Consider the following 11,730-nt stretch of genomic DNA (forward strand, 5'->3'; position numbering starts at 1 on the left):
AAAGTCACTTGAAGTATTCTGAAGGAGATGGTTCTAGAGTGATATTTAGCCCTTCTAGTTTTTCCTGCTAGTAAAAAGGCTGAAGTTTATCTTTCTTACAGATTATTTCAATTTCTTCTGAGGATCGTAGAACTTTTTATCCCTTTACAATATGACTAGTTTTCATCCTGGGTAAATCAGAATATATGAAAGATTCACTTTCTTTTTCTCCAGCCAAGACACAAATCCTTTGAGTTTGCACATAACAATATAATCAGTTCTAGCAGTAATGATTTAAATCTTTTCATGGATTTTCTGCTTTTCCGTAGTGTAATTACTTTTTAAATTCCATAGTCAGGCTGTTCTTTAAACCTTGAAAATGTGTCACATTGGATACACATTTCTTTTAGGTTTAGTTTTTACTACTGAGACTATTATTAAAATGGTGAATTGCCATTTAGCATATGATAATACTATATGACTTGTTTTGTGTTTAATAATGACTTTAAATGCAGTTAAATTTCAGTACACTGAGTATTTCCCCACAAAATTGGAAAATCCATATACTTGCTGTGATCATACTACAAAATAATATTAGGAATACAGGTATACAAGAATACATTTACAGATATGGCTCAAAATGTGGAATTATTTGATATTTTGATTATTTTCATCTTTTTATAGGCTTTATGTTCATCAAATAAATAATTCTAGAACAGTTCACACAAAAGCATATAAGAACCAAATACATACTCAGCATAGAATTTTACTGAAGGCTTTTTGGGAACCTCTCTATTTTGAAAGGACAGTAGAAGTAACGTATAATTTAAAATATAAATATTGACCCCCATGCAGAAAAAAATTATTTAATAGTAAAATTTCTTTATCTTAGGCCTATTTTTTAACACCCAGATATTATTTAGTCTTCAAGTTGAGATAAAGTTTCTTGTATATTATTTTACATTTGTTGTGTTCTACAGTTACAGATTCTGCTTTTTTTGTTGTTGTTAGAGTAATTTATGGAAATTTTGCCCTTGAAACAATTTTCAATAAAACAGATTATTTAATTTGATGTTGAGACATCTAAATTGATTGCTAGAAATGAAGTGAGGGTGAAATGTTGAGACAGCTCTGTTTAGGTTAGAAAAGGTGAATCTCTAGGATAGAATTTTGACTACTATTAGAGGTGTGTAAGGAGAAGAGTATAGCACAGAATGAAAGACAAAAACAATTTCACTTTTCTTTGTTTGGTTTTCAGCTAAGTACACTAAATTGCAGTATACATTATCTGATAACTATTTGTGTCTGAAAATTCCTTTTCTATTAGAATTCTGGAAAAGGAAAAAAGCAGAGAAATTTTATAGCCTTTTTTTATCATGACAGTTTTAGTATAATTTTCTGGATGAGATTAAATGTAATGTTCACAGCTCTAATACTGTTTTTAGGAACTCATTTAAGTACTACTTTACAGAAATTACTAATTGAAACCAAAACATTTTCGATTAAATAGAACAATAAATCACAAGTTACAATAAGAAAAGTTTCATGTACATTTTTTTTTCTGATCGTATTTTATCAGTTTAGAAAGGAAAAGATAACAGGATTATAAATTTTTATGTTTTAACATTTATTTGGATACTTGATTCAGTCTGTCATTATGTCATAATTATACATTTACTTGAACACAGCTGTCCTTTATCTTATGCTTTCTTTAATGGAAAAGGAACAGAAATTGTTCTTCAGTTAAAATTTCATTTTTAATAGGTTGTGGAGTTACTTTTACTGGACAAATAAAAGTATATTAAACTTGGTTGACACTTTTTTGGAGATAAACTTAACTCTTTTTGCAGGATTAAAATTAATATAAAAAGTGTATTTTTCTCCATATTGTGTATATTAACTACTGCAAACCAGTTCTATTTCCTTGTGATTTAAAGAAAAATATCAGATTTACATTTACATAACAATTACCTAGAGGGTTATAAATAAAACAAGACCACAAATCTAGGTTTTGGGAAATCTGAATATCACTGTGAACTTGCTATAAGACTTAACTCACAATTATTTTTTGTTTCCTCATTGACAACATTGGGGATAGCTGCTACATCTGCCTCCTGAGAGAATGCTCTTAAAAAATGTAAAGCAAGGGTGGGAGGTTGGGGTACCAGGTGGTGGGTATTATAGAGGGCACAGATTGCATGGAGCACTGGGTGTGGTGAAAAAATAATACTGTTTTTCTGAAAATAAATTAATTAATTTAAAAAAAAAGTAAAGCAAAATCAAAAGTACGACGTTACAGCAAGTATGTATGTTTATATGTTTTGTAAATTTTTCTGTATATATTGAAACTCCTTAACATCCTGAAAAAGTTAGGAAGAATTCAGATCTATCTCGAATTTTAGAATTGCATATACTTAATTAAGAATCAAAGTTCACTTGTACTTACTTCACTTTGCCCAAGATGTAATTTAAAATTATTTTGCTGAATACAAGAATGGCCTAATGCAGAAAAACACATTGGAATATTTATTCAACACAAGAAGTTTTGTTTTTTTAGCATTGCCTTGAAATGTTCTTTCGTATCAGTTTTTTATTTGGCTTATCTTATTTGGGAGAATGAACTGTTTCTTCAGTGCATAACTCAGCAAATGCATGAATCCTTTGGAATACTTAACCATATGCCCCATGAATAGTTCTTCACATTTAAAGAAATAATGTTTAAACATTATTAACAGTGTTTCTGCTCGTGTAAAGTAAGTGTTTTGGTTTGTAAGGATCTCAGGTGTTCAGAATTGAGTCAGTCATTGGTCATACTCTTTATTTATGACACCCATATACTTGGTATGGAAAGGCTACATTTTTGTTCTGTTGTATTTCACCTTAATAGTTTTTATTCCTCTCCTGCCTGCAAATCCATACTCTTTATTCCCTACTAAATGTTTATACTTCCAAGCCATTTTCCAAATTCTGGATATATTTCCTTGGAGAAACTATATATGTTTATGTTTTCTATATAAATGATACTGTGGTATAAATCTCATTTTGCTCCTAACTTTCATAAAATATTAGGTTTTAAGACTATTTATGTTATCTTATATAACGTGCTCCTGACTGGTGCATGTTCTCCTGCATTCACATACAATCTTTTCCTCTAGTCATAGATTCTTAAGTTGTTCCCAGCTGTTCCACCTTCTACAGACTTGTACGTGTCTTCCTATGAATCTTCCCTGTAGTTTCTATGGGATATATGTCCTAGAGTGGAATGGCTTGTGTTAGGATATGTACATATTTAATTTCAGGTAAGGCTGAATTCTTGTCAGGAAAGGTTGTACCACTTTATACTTGAACCAGCAAGACACGAGGGTTTCATTTTGTCTACCCCTTCAGGAGCACCTGACATTTTCTGATTTTTGCTAATCTGGTATGTATGAAACTGTGTTTTGTCCCATCTGCATTGTCTGATTACTAATGAGGGTAGGCATATGCTTTTAGTCATTCTAGTTTTCCATTCTATGAAAAATACTTCTAATTTAACCCCTTTTTCTATTAGGTTTTTATCTTTTCCACTGATTATGTGGTAAAAGAAATTTTTTATACATTTTAGACATGATACTCTCTTGTCAGGTTCAGACATTGTAAATAACTTGTCTTGTCATTTGTTCATTCTTGTTTTTGGTGACCTTCATGGAATAGAAATCTTTTCCCAGTTGTGCTTTTAAGTGTTGTTGTTGTGTCAGTTTTATAGCTTCACCATTTACATTTAGGTCTTTAATTTAATTTGGAATTTATTTTTGGGTACAGTATGTAATAGGAATCCAACTTTTTTTCCAGCTAGTCATTAAAGGAAAAGGGTTAACGAAACCCATTCTATGTATGAAAAAATGGTCTTGGTTCTACCTTCTCCTTAGCACAATTTCCTTGGAAATTTATTGAGTTGAGATAAATATCTCCAGCTATTTATTCACAACATGTTTGTTTTGTATAAAGAAAAAGTACAGGCTTTTAGACTTCGCTGAGTAAGGTAGGACTGGTAACTGACTTCATTCCTCATTGCAGACTTGGAACCTACTGTCAGAGATTTTTACAAGATAGTGGTTCCTATGGCACATAAGGCTTACCTAAGGAGAATGCTTCCCTCTACATGGTGTGTTTACTGTGGTATATCCTGCCAAGCTAAGCCACCTTGGTACCAAGTTAAATCCTTTTGGGTCCTGTAAGTGTGAATAGCTACTGAGTGTGTAGAGTAGGATTGTTGTCCATTTTTCTAACCATCTCCCCAATAATGTTTTCCCCATTTCATTACATACCAAGTTCCCATAAACATGAAATTTAGAGCCTCTCTGTTTTATTGATACATGTATCAATTCCTTTCCCAGTACCACAGTCCTAATGTTACTTTGTAGTATGCCCTAATGTCTGATAAGTGAATCTATTTCGTCCTACTTTGTGAAATTTACCTTAGCTATTTGTGGATTTTTATTCTTCTATTTAAGTTATAGTATCAGTTTATCAAATTTCCTTTTTTAAGGAAGCTGCTGAGAGGGCACCTGGGTGGCTCAGTTGGTTAAGCCACTGCGTTCTGCTCAGGTCAAGACCCCAGAGTCTGGGGACGGAGTCCCACACCAGGCTCCCCTGCTTAGCAGGGGGTCTGCTTCTCCCTCTGACCCTAGCCCTTCTCGTGCCCTCTCACCCTCTCTCTCAAAAACCTATTTAAAAAAAAAATGCAGAGATTTTTATTGGAATTACATTAATTTATAGGTTAACTTAGAATTAACATAAGGTCAAATCATCCCATTTATAAACAATTTCACTCTCTATTTATTCAGGATATTATGTGTATGTGTGTTTGTTGATATTTTGTCCGTCTCTGTTGTGTTGGCTAATTCCTAGGGACTTTATAAATTGTCTTGCTCTTGAAAATGGTGTCCTCTTATTTCTGGTATAGAGAAATATATTGAACTTGGTGTGTTAATCTTGTATTTGTAGTTTTGATGAAGGCTTATTGCTAATATCAGTTCTCTTGGGTTGTCTATGTAAATGCAAATAATGACAGTTTTTTCTCTTCCTTTTCAATTCTTATACTTCTCATTCTCTTTGTTTTGGCCAGTTTACCAGTCTGTATTTGACAGTGATTGTGGTAGCAGGCATTTTTATTTTTTTCTACCTCAGAGTCTAAAGTTGCTATATTAAATATGTGTTTGCAGTGAGTTTTATGCTAGTTAGTATTTTATCAAAAAAAGTTCCTTTTGGGGTGCCTGGGTGGCTCAGTTGGTTAAGGGTCTGCCTTTAGCTCAAGTCATGATCTCAGGGCCCTGGGATGGAGCCCCACACTGGGCTCTCTGCTCATTGGGGAGCCTACTTCTCCCTCTCCCTCTGTGCTCTCTCTCTCTCAAATAAATAAAGTCCTTTTTTAAAGAAAGCTCCCTTTTAATGCTAATCGAAGTCTACATTTGTTTAGATTGTCTTGATTTTTCACCTTTAGTAATAGTATGATGAACATTAATTTTTTGATATCAAGCTATTGTATTCCTGCTTCATACTGGGAGGATTCTTTTGTATGAAATAATTTGTTTTATCAAAAATATACCTATAAAGGAGTGTGAAAGATGATTAATATAAAAGTGAGGTACTAGGTTGCAATAATGAGTTCTATATAGAAGGCAGTATTGCTACTGTTTGATGAGGTGTCCCAGGAGAAGATAAGCTGAAAAGAGACATTGGATCACAAGCTCCAGTTTGAGAATTTACAAGGACCTTTTCTGTAGAAGTCTCTGGGCAAGGTCCTGAGCAAATCTTGGGAAACTTAGGGTTATCCATAGTTAGTTTGTGGAAAGTGTCAGCTATTAGTACTGAGTATCTGCCTGTAACACAGTCTAGGGGAGTGGGCTGCTTAGGCATTTCTGCTTTTGAGTTCCTGCCTTTTTTTTCTTTTCCCCTGCTTTTACTTCAGCTCTCAGGAGTAGATCAAAGCAGAACATTTGTGTATTCTCAAATGATCAGGGAACTCTTTTCCTTGAAGGAAAAGAGCAAGGAGTTCTTCAGCACGTGGTTTAGCTAACCAAGTACAGCTAATAATCTAGGTCAGGTTCACCCAGGTTCGATCAGATTAAAAATATGCTATAAAGAAAGCATCACTCTGTAGTTCTCTTGAGTCATTCTGCACAAGTCTGAACTGATGCTTCTCTTTGTTTTGAGGTTTGCATTTTCCTACATAGTCTTTTTTTCCCCCTGTTGTGTATCTTTATCTTTCATTATAAATATTTTCCTCAGGGTTTTTGCTGAACTTTGGTTATCTGCTTATTTTTAAGAATAAGAGCCTGGGGGGGGGGGGGGCGCCTGGGTGGCTCAGTCAGTTAAAGCCTCTGCCTTCGGCTCAGGTCATGATCCCAGAGTCCTGGCATCAAGCCCCGCATCAGGCTCTCTGCTCAGCCGGGAGCCTGCTTCCTCCTCTCTCTTTGTCTGCCTCTCTGCCTACTTGTGATATCTCTCTGTCAAATAAATAAATAAAATCTTTAAAAAAAAAAAAAAAAAAGAAGAATAAGAGACTGGGGGTGGCTGGCTGCCTTAGTAGTAGAGCATGTGACTCTTGATAATTGGGATCATGAGTTCAAGCCCCATGTTGGGCCTAGAGCTTACTAAACAACAACAACAACAAAACAAATATAGTCTCTTCTATATACAGCTGATTGAAGACCTTGAATAGGCAAGTAAGACTTGTTGTTTATGAACTTTATGTTACAGCTATTTTGGAGGCCATGGCACAGAATTTGTTAATATTTCCCTGAATTCAACTATCCATCCAGTCTCCGAGTAACCCACCTAACTCATAAGTGTTCAGGAAAATATTGGAAAACACCTTCACTGTAAGTATGTGATCTAGTGAGAGTGCAGAGGGGGTAGAAAATTACATCTGGGGACGCCTGGGTGGCTCAGTTGGTTGGGCGGCTGCCTTCGGCTCAGGTCATGATCCCAGCGTCCTGGGATCGAGTCCCACATCGGGCTCCTTGCTCCACGGGGAGTCTGCTTCTCCCTCTGACTCTGCTTCCACTCTGTCTGCCTGTGCTCGCTCTCGCTCTCCCTCTGAAAAATAAATAAAAGAAAATCTTTAAAAAAAAAAAAAAAGAAAAGAAAATTACATCTGTACAAATCTTTCAAACTCACTAATCAGCTAACACCTCTCCCCTGAGAAGCAGTTAGGAGCAAAAGTAGGAAAAATAAGCACCCGATTGTCATTCTGGAAAAATGATTCCATGTGGAAACATGGAATAGGGAATTATGTTACATTGAATAGTGTGTTAGATTGAACTTTTATTTTTTAAGTAATCTCTACACCCAGCCTAGGCCCCAACCTAAAATTTAGGGATTAAGAGTAGCATGCTTCACCAACTTAAGCCAGCCAGGTGCCCCTGAATTTGTATTTTAAATTCATCTTTATATTTGCTTATTTTTTTGGTCTCTTTTCTACTTCCAAGTGGAACATATTTAAAATCTCCATTTGCTAGCTTCTCATGGTTTCATCAATTTTTTATTTAATATATTTCTGCCACCTTATTACATGTTTAGTATTTACCATGCTTTCAGGTTTGTTGTTTTTGTTGTTTTTAATAGGTCAAATTTTCTTCTAAAGGTTTTGTTTGGTTTTTTTGTTTTGTTTTGGGGCTTTTTGCTGCAGAAAGCCTTATTGTTTCCACTTGGCCCAGGCTTGGGAAAGGGCTCCAGGGTGATTAAAAAGCAGGCTTATGGCCACAGGAACAGGTTCAGGCACCAGCCGCGTGGGCAGGATGCCAGAGGGGCCCCTCAAAGGCTGCTGGGGTCCTCGTGTTGAAGTGTGAGCCTCTCCCCGAGATCCTCGCCCAGCCCAGCCTTGGGGGTCCAGCCGGCCTGTGGAGGTGAGTTAGGGCGCCGCACATCTTGATCGCCTTCTCATTGTGGTTCTCCAGCAAGTCCCAGAGATGGGGCCTGTGTGCGCAGAACCTGGGGCGTTCCAGATCCAGACCGGCGGGCCTCTGGTTCCTCTCCAGAACCGGGGCGACCTCCGTGGCATCCAGGGTCTTACACACTTCCCTTGGGACCAATTCTGCACGTCCCTGGGAAGCGCACAGCCTCTTTGCCGATTTCCCATCTTCAAGGGACTCTCAGCACCTTCGTGCTTCCCCCTACCCCCCAGCACGCAGAGGAGGTGGCCTGGGCCCTCCAGAGGCACATCGTCGAGGTTAACGTAGAAACCCGGAGAGAAGCAGGTGCAGGAGGCCTGCTGAGGCCTGCTGAGCATGCGGGGGACAGCGGCCTCCACCTCAATGAAGTAATTCTGAGGAATCTGGGAGCTCACATCCACAGCTAATAAGGACCTAAACTCAAAATAGTGAGTTCATTGGTCCCGGAGGCAGAGGATGGCCGAGAAGATGTCTTCAAAGGTTGTCACTGAGAAAAAGTTTGGAAGGGGGTTGGAGGCTAGCAGAAGGGAGTTCCTGGGTCCATTCCCTCCAAAAACTGTTGACACAAAAGACATCTGGGACTGTAAGGCACGCTGCCTCTCCTTGAGGTTTGAAAGCTACACATTCTGTTCCTATTCTTGTGGTTACTTCTAACCCCTAGTTATGTTTATTTTTCTCTACCAGTGTTTAAAGTTGTAAATATTGAAGTCTTATAACAACACAAGACGGTTGGCACCTGTCACCCTCCTTGCTTTCTCCTCCAAACTCTTGTCCCTGTTGGTCCCCTGCCCCTCTTCCTTCACCAATGTTGGTATCACTTGAAATTTTTATTCCACATTGTTACGGTTAATTTTTTATATTTAGTACTTGACTAGCTGAATAAATAGCTTGTTTGAAATTACTGTTTTTCCCTACTTTCTATGTATGTTTTATCCATTTATATTTTTAACTATAAAACTGTAAAAGTGCATGGTTTTTAAAAATCAAATTTTAAAAAGGGAGGGGGGAATAAGATAGTTCCTCCCAACTCCTGATCCCAGGAGCAATCGCCCTTTTTTTGTTTCTCTGTTTTTACCTACTTTAAAAAAAAATTATTTATTTGAGAAAGAGTGAACACAAGTGGGGGGCGGTGGGGAGAAGGAGAAAGAGAAGCAGACTCCCTGAGCTGCTGAGCAGGGAGCTGGACATGGGGCTCCATCCGAGGTCAGATCATGACCTGAGCCAAAAGCAGACACTTAACTGACTGAGCCACCCAGGCACCCCTCTGTTTACCTTATTTCTAAATAATGTGCTCATCCTGCTATTTCTTACCGATTTTAGAGGTTGTTTTAACCTGTCTCCTTGCCACCCCCCATGGCAAATTGGACTGCCTTTTGCTACTATCCCACATATCCTCTGCACCATGTTAGACTCAGAAATAGAAGTTGTGCGTCAGTAATGGCAAAGCAGCCATGCCAGCTCTGGAGCACCCACCTTTATTGTAATTTGAGAGAAAAATAAACTTTGTGTTCAAACCACTGTATTTAGGTTTTGTGTTAAAGCAACTTAGTCTGTACTAAAACTAATAGAGGGATAGATGAGCTTATGACCATAAAAGGGTTAGACTTGGTGAGCAGGGGGAAGTAGATGGAAATCTTAGATAAAATTACCCATTCTGTATAAAAGGCCTCAGGAAGGAACATCTGTACAATGCCAAAGATTCTTCCTTGGGCAGAGATCATTGAGCCCTAATGAACTGGCTATTTGACCTTGGACAAGTCACTTAAACCACCTTGGAATAAAAAGATTGAAGAAATCCATCTTTCAAGGATTCTCTCTCGCTCTGTCATTCTGTAAAAGGATATTTCTCTAGAAAAAAAAGAGTGGTAAGGAAAAGCTTCAAACATTAAGTACTTGAACTGATTCCTCAGAGATGGCATATGGTATGTGGATCAACAGCAGGAGCAAATGTTATGACTGGGGTCTGGTAGTAGAGCTCCATTCTCTAGCTCTGCTTGCAAACTGTGCATCATTAACTGACTTCTTTTTATTGAACCTTGCTAAAGGCAAGCACTGTCAGCCAACTCAAACTTACATTCTGACCTTATCTAAACTCCTTTCCTCAGAGCTATAGGCTTGATAATCTGCCTTCCAAGTTAACACAAGTGACACTTTCCAATACACATAGGAAGAGTTACCAGCCTTCTAGCCTACAATATGCTTATAGCTGCTGATGCCATGCATAGCTTAGATCTTTGTTATTGTAGCACACCACTTTCAGGGATCAAGCTTTTCCTTTTAGGGACTACCCTAACCTTCTGTAATATACCAAAAAATACGGTAGCTAAAAAAAAGATAAGCATTTTTTTTCTCATGTAACAGTCTAGCGGTAGTCAAGGAATCCAGGGCACTGTTAGGCAGCTTCACTTTACAGGGTAATTCAGGGCCAAGGTTTCTTCTATGTTCTCACTCCACAATCACATGAGTCCTTCTAATCCTCATGGTTTAAACTGGTTCACCACCATCACAACTGAGTTCAACCCTAGCAGAAAGAAAAGTAGAGGGCAAGTAGCTTCTCTTTAAGAATTTACCTAAGTACAGAGTTTGCCTAGCTTCAGGGTCTCTGTGGAAAAAAATAGTAAAAGATTTGTAGAAAGTCAGAGGTGATATAATCATAAAAAACTCCTGATACACCGTTAGCCACTTAATCATCAGATCTCATGATAGTAATTATTAGTTTGGATAGGGCTTTACTTTTTCTCTTTTTTTAAAGGATTTTATATTTATTTATTGGAAAGCAAGCAAGTGGGGCTGGTGGAGAGGGGCAAAGGGAGAGGGAGAGAATCTCAAGCAGACTCCCCACCTAGCTGGGGAGCCAGCCAGGGGGCTCAACCCCACAACTCTGAGACCAAATTCAAGAGCCAGAGGCTCAGGGCACCTGGGTGGTTCAACTGGTTAAGCAACTGCCTTCAGCTCAGGTCATGATCCTGGAGTCCCGGAATCAAGTCCCACACCCGGCTCCCTGCTTGGCAGGGAGTCTGCTTCTCCCTCTGACCTCTGCCTTCTCATGCTCAGTCTCTCATTCTTTCTCTCTCTCTCAAATAAAAAAATATTTTAAGAGTCAGATGCTCAACCCTGTCCTTTTCTCTCTCTCTTTTTTAATAAATAAAAGATTTATTTATTTGAGAGAGAGAGAGAAGGGGAAGGGGCAGAGGGATAGGGAAAGAGAATCTCTAGCAGACTCTCTGCTGAGGAAGAAGCCCCAGGAGGGCTTGATTTCAAGACCCTGAGATTACAACCGAGCAGAAACCAAGAGTCCGACGCCTAACTGAGCCACCCAGGTGCCCCTTTTACAGTCCTTTCTGATTCTAACATTGAGTTTTGGTTCTCAGAACAGATACTTTGCAAGTGGAAATAAAAGTAATTGGAACGTAATACTTACCCCACAAAACTGAACCTTATATATATATATCTTGCTGGGTTCCCAGTAATAGCATTCACCACAACACGCTATTAATGTTAATGAAAACTGAATTTGTAACCCAGAGCTATTCACCTTTTTCAGGAGATGCTTCCTGATAAGGACAATGCCTCCCCCAAGATACTTTTGGTGTCCCTCCGACAATACAACTTTCCCATTCTACCTAACCAAACAGGTATACTAAAGAGACCTACAGCGCCAACTACTTCATTCAATCTTTATCCGACTTCTTTTCTCTCGCGTTTCCGTTTCTTCTGGATTCAGAGTTGGTCACTTAAGATCCCGCCGGCAGGATCTGGTTGCTAAGAGACGAGACGCTGGGAGGGTGGGGACGCTGCACTGCGACAAGCCTGAGAG

Source organism: Mustela erminea, chromosome 7 (genome assembly GCF_009829155.1).
Source record: "Mustela erminea isolate mMusErm1 chromosome 7, mMusErm1.Pri, whole genome shotgun sequence".
In the NCBI taxonomy this organism is placed as follows: domain Eukaryota; kingdom Metazoa; phylum Chordata; class Mammalia; order Carnivora; family Mustelidae; genus Mustela; species Mustela erminea.